The sequence below is a fragment of the Crocodylus porosus genome, unplaced genomic scaffold (assembly GCF_001723895.1).
Source record: "Crocodylus porosus isolate Cpor-Errol unplaced genomic scaffold, CroPor_comp1, whole genome shotgun sequence".
NCBI classification, from domain to species: domain Eukaryota; kingdom Metazoa; phylum Chordata; order Crocodylia; family Crocodylidae; genus Crocodylus; species Crocodylus porosus.
Window position 1 is genome coordinate 39,927,352 of NW_017728948.1, and position 6,045 is coordinate 39,933,396.

Consider the following 6,045-nt stretch of genomic DNA (forward strand, 5'->3'; position numbering starts at 1 on the left):
CTGACAGGACCTGCCTCTAATGAACCTGTGTTGGTTGCCCCTAAGCATAATCTCCCCTGCTAGCCCCTCACGAACATGTGCCAGAATAATTATCTCAAAAAGCTTGCCCAGGATTGAGGAAAGACTAACTGGCCTATAGTTTCCCGGGTCCTCCTTCCTCCCCTTTTTGAAGATGGGAACAACTCTGACCCTCTTTCAGTCCTCTGGCACCACACCAGAGCACCACAAGTGCTTGTAAAGCCATGCCAGGGGTCCTGCAATGACCTCAACTATTTCCCTCAGCACTCTAGGGTGAAGATCATCTGGACCAGCTGTTTTGAATACATCCAGTCCCTCCAGAGGTTCCCTAACTAGTTCTTCACTAACCCTTGGCATAGGTGAACCTCCCATGGGGTCTAAGAGGGACCCAGAGGGGGGTGGGGGCTGTTCGGGCCACAGCTCAGGAAAATGGAGGCAAAGAAATCGTTAAACATGTTAGCTTTTTTGTCTGGTGTGACAACCAAATTTCCTAGCGTGTCCTGCAGGGCCCCCATGTTACCCAGAACCTTCTTTTTGCCCCCTATGTGTTTAAAAAAGGACTTCTTGTTGTCCTTGATCCGGAAAGCTAGTCCCAGTTCCATCTCCGCCTTGGCCTTCCTGACTGCCCCCCTGCATCCCTGAGCAACCGCAGTATAGTCCTCCGTGGTGATGGCCCCTTCCTTCCATCAGTTGTACACCTCCATTTTAGCTAGGAAAAATACAATGGCCCCTTTCCACTGCAAGAAGATTTGCTTCTTGTTATCTCACTCACCCCAAGTCACTTCTGCTAGGACTTAAACCTAGATCTCCCGCATAGTAGGCAGGAATGTTGCCACACAGCCACCACTAAATGATTCATTTATTATTATTTAATCCAGGTTATCTTTTTTGAAAATATATAGGTTTGGTACCATCAGCTGTTACTGCAGTTTTGCATCTTATTAGTATCCTGAACTTTTGGGTAGGTAAATGTCACCTATATGCCTTGTGTTATATTATACTGGCACATTAACCAAAATAGCTTCTGAACATAAGTTCAGTTTAAATGTTCACTTTACTCAGTTAGACCTCTTGATCCAGTATCTTCAGGAATATCAGCTTATAACTAACAAGAATGGCTCTGAAGGCATTCCTGTAGAAAAACCAAGCTACTGTTGACCGTGATTCCAAAAGGATATGCTGAATGAGCAGATAACAGGGTATCTAAAATTTTCTGTCCTCTAAGGATTTCCGCTTTTCACCTACTTGGACCTTTTCTCTTACATTTTTGGCTTGATACCAGTTATCAAAAAAAAAAAATTAATCAACTTTAACCCTGAAATTTGATGAGAAATAGCATTGGCATTTAACACACTTTAATAGTGCATTTATCTCATATCCTGATTCTGAAAACTTACATATTTGAATATTCAAATCATATACTAGTGAATTAATAACTTATTTATGATTTAATATATGTAATTACCATCTTGCAAGCACAAATCATTTAATTCTAGAGGAAAAATAATTGCACAGATAATTGCCTAGAAATAAGTATTGCTTTAAGAGTTGTAGTGCTCTCAGAGAGTTGAAAGACATATTCATATTTCCCTCATAGCTTTACAAATCTTTAAAATGAAAGACAATGGAAGCAGTCTGAACCCTTGATTATTCATTTGGCAACAACATACATAAAGAAAGCTCTGTTAACTGTCTGCAGGTAAAAAAAAAAAAACAAACCTTCCAATTAGTCAGTCATTTGATGAGTGTTCATAGGAATATAAGACTAAAAGGCACTCTCTGGGTCATTGAGTCCTGTCCCTTGCTATCACAGTCAATCACATCAAATAATCATCTTCATTAACTTATCAGGTTGCATTTTAAATTTTCAACTTTCATCTTAAAAAATTCAACTTTGCTTTGCTTGTATCTAACTAGGATGCTAGTCAATGCAACGTCTGTCATCTCATTAGTATCTCCATTTGCAATTTACTTTCTGTAAGATGCCATATGTTTTATAAATCTTTGTTAGCCTTAAGGTTTCAGCCTCCGGTGCATTCTAATAATGCAGACTGAAGTAACTACACAGGATTGCATATACTTGATTAGTACAAGCAATCATATGAAAGGGTTACATTAAAAAATAACTCCTGATAAAGGGTGAAGGTAGTGGTTGCATTTTGTTTAGTAAAATTAATTCCGTTCCTCCTAGAAAAAAGATAAATCCCAATGACTATCTTTGGAGGTAGTGGTTGTATTTGTTTTAATCTCCCTTTTCATATATATCTTCCTGGGTGCAAACATTAAATATTTGATGTTCAATAAGTGCTCATGCAGCAATTTCAAGACAAGCCTCTTGATATTTTATGTGTGTAATGATGTACTTGGCTCTTCAGTAATTCCATTATCCCTGCTTGATAAAATGTTTGAAGTTTCCAATAGTTGGTGTCATTATGTTGTTTTGTTGTTCACAGAGAATAGTGACCTTGACCATTGCTTTCCTTTGTGCATTTTCCATAAAAAGCTTCGTGGGTTTCTGAATACTTTAGCAATAGCGATATCTTCTTCTGAAATGGCTCTGACATTGTCGTTAGTCATTCTGAGGAGTCTTAGCTGTTAACACACTTTAATACTGCATTTATCTCATATCCTGATTCTGAAAACTTACATATTTGAATATTCAAATCATATGCTAGTGAATTAATAACTTATTTATGATTTAATATATGTAATTACCATCTTGTGTACTTTGTTTATACACTGGACATCAAGACCTGAAATTTACCAGTTGACACTGACTTTACTTGGAGCTGCCTCCATGTTTTTATAGAAAATCTCATAACATTATTTTAGAATAACATTTCTACAACAATTAGTTATAATCGCTCACCTTTTCCTATTAAACTTACATTTGTATAGTCTTTCTTGTACCAACATTAAATGTTTTTTCTATATCCTTTTTTACTGCATAAAGTCTGATTTATTCATACCTTCAGACCAAGAAAATGAAAATGTTGTCTAAGAAAGTTGTCTAAATAAGCAATTAAATATTAAATGCAAGGTTAACACTTGCTTAAATGAACGAAGTAGGTTTAAACTTTTTTACTTCTGAGCAATATACCAAACTTGGTAATAGCTTTTCTATACCTAACTTTAACTAGTCTAGTACACCTTTCAAACAAAATTTACTTCAGCATATTTCAGCATCACTAAGATTCTTCAGGGAACATTGAAGCATTCAATTCCCTAAAGAGATCAACATTCAGTAGTTCAAGTCCAAGTACCAACACTCAACTGGCTCTTTGAAGTTTTCCATTCATCAGTCAACTCACGTTTCAGGACTCTAATCTCAAAGTTAACCCAACAGTACTCTTAGGAGCTGGCAAAGAATTGTTGAATTACATAAATAAGAAAAGGAGAAACTTTTAGATGTATGTCTTAAAGCCCATATTTCTTCCTGTGGAAACACTTGAAGAAATGAATGCAATACATTCCTACTGTATTGGGCCCTTCCCCCATCTGTAGTCCTCACCTTCATCCTCCTGTTCTTTTCCCAGAGCAATTCTGTCCTCAGTACTAATACTCAGGTTCTGCCATGAGGAAGTGCTGAGAGTTGTATGCAGAAGTGGATGCAGGAAGGAGTTCCATAATTTCTTCTTACTCCTCAGCAGGGGCAGTTAGGAGATCCCCTATGAGTTTCTTGCCTCTGCATTGCATTATTTGAAGACAGAAGAAGCAAAGGTAGGCATTTAGATGGAATGGCATTAGATCAGGATTTGGATAAGAGATGGACCAGGGGCATAAAAGCTTATACCAACTAAATGATACATGGTTGCAAAAATGTAATTTGTTTAACTGAAAAAGATTTAATCCGCTCCCCTTTTAGATTAATTTAGAATTTAAGAAAGCTGATGGCCTATTGACCTCAATGGAAAGTAGACAGTAAAAGTACACCTAAAGTACACCTAAAAGCAGTGCATCTCTCAATAAAATGCAAGGAACAGGGGATATAAAAGTTAAGTTGCTCTGTAGACAATCCTGGAGGCAGGATTGTGTGGATCACACATTAGATCCTATCATACCTTACTGTCAGTGCAGGGAGAGCCCAGTCCCAGGCCTCCCCTGCATTGGCAAGAAGCAGAATCCCTTGGCACGGACCCTGGGGCAGCTGATGGGGCTTCCAACTGTGGAGGCAAATCATGTGGTCCCATGACTGTGACCCTCATCGGCTGGCCTGGGCTTCCAGCTACAGGGGTGCTCCAGGGGTCCCCATGGCAGGAAAATTGCAGCTGTTGCAATTTCCCAGCCCTGGAGTGGGAGGAAGGGATCCATACACCCCTGAAAGGAGGAAACAACAGTTTCTTCCAGGGGTGGGGGTATGGGCTGCCTCATGGCTGGCAGATCACAGAAGCTATCATCTCCCAACCATGAGAGTGTTTGGGGCCAGCTGCAGCTGACAGCCCTGTAAAGCTGGGATTTCCCAGGCTTGGGGCTGCCCGAGGGCTCCTACAGCTAGAAGCTTCTATCATGTCCCCTGGCCACATGTTCAATTAATGATGTGATAGGAAGCAGCTACAAAGTTACTACAAATATTTTGTGGAATAACTTTGTAGCTTATTCCTCTTTTTATCACGCTATTAAATGATTGAATGTGTGGCTCAGTGATCACTTAAGGCGTGATTGACTGGTTAATCATGCTTTAAGTATAATATATACATAGGGTCTTAATCTCAGAGGAAGAAAACTATATCCATCCAGACATACCACATTTTAGATTTTAAAACTGATAAATGGCATTTGAATTATGATCAGTACTGTGGCTTGCCACTGATTTAAATTTATCATGCTTTCTTCATCTAGAGAAAGTACGAGAGACTATGAAATAATGACAAGAAGAGAAAAATTGATGGAAAAATGTAATAATGGAGGAATTTGTTGCTGTACAGTTCAAGTAAGTTATTTTTTGCTTATGAACAAAAATTCAAATGTTTGGGTCAGTTATAGTTTTCTAATATTCAATATGTACAATTTCAGTGTATGTAAACATCATAGTCTATTTTTAATAATGTTATAAAAAATTATGGCCCAAAGAACAGATGCATCATATTAAAGGAATAAGATATTTTTCTACCTTAAATAAGCAAAGGTATCTTTGTGATAGGAGAAAGAGCTCTGAAATACTGAAGCTGACTTTGAAGCAGCAAGAATCATATTTGAAAGGTAAAGTAGTCATCATAAAATTTCTGCTGTACTTATAGGATTCATAAAAGAACCACGTGAAACACAGATAACATAGCTTTAACACATTATAGAAACCACAAAAAAATTCCCTCTGCTTTAGCCATGTTTACTGTTTACTTGCAGAATTTTGGAAGTCACCCAACTAGGAATGTCTTAGAAACAATCAGACAACACTAAATACACTTCAGGGATGGAAAGTTCTAAAGGAAAAGACAGCAAAGCATTATTAGCATACATGTAGAAAGTCATATTTTGCTTGTGAATCAAGTCCCCAGCTTATACTGGCAGCATGCAGATTAGGAAAAATAATGTCTCATCAGAGGCACCCTGGGGTATGTAATACCTAAGCTAAATTTGTGGAAATCTGTAGTAAACTGTAGGAATTAGCCATGCTCTAAAACATGAGCCATAAAGGGCAGGCGCATTTCCAAGAGAAAAAAAAGAATCTACTTAACCTATTAGAATCCTATAAAGCACATTGCTGAGGGTAATGATAATAACTAAATAAACTAGCTAAGCAAAGGAATCTGAATTTCAATTAAAGTATACATTCATTATCATCTGAAATGATTCAGTATTTATACTGTGTATCACACAACAGCCAGAAAAGCAAATCCTGGTAAAGGTATCCTTAGTTCAGGAAACAATTTTCTTAAAACTGACGCCCAGGAAAAAGCCAACCTATTAAATAGGTACTTTGCGTCAGTCTTTCATCAGTCACATGGGATGCCCATGCCTGCTATGGGACAGGGAAATCTGGGTGAGGGGGATCCCCTACCCTCCATCAATGCTGACCTTGTGAAGGAA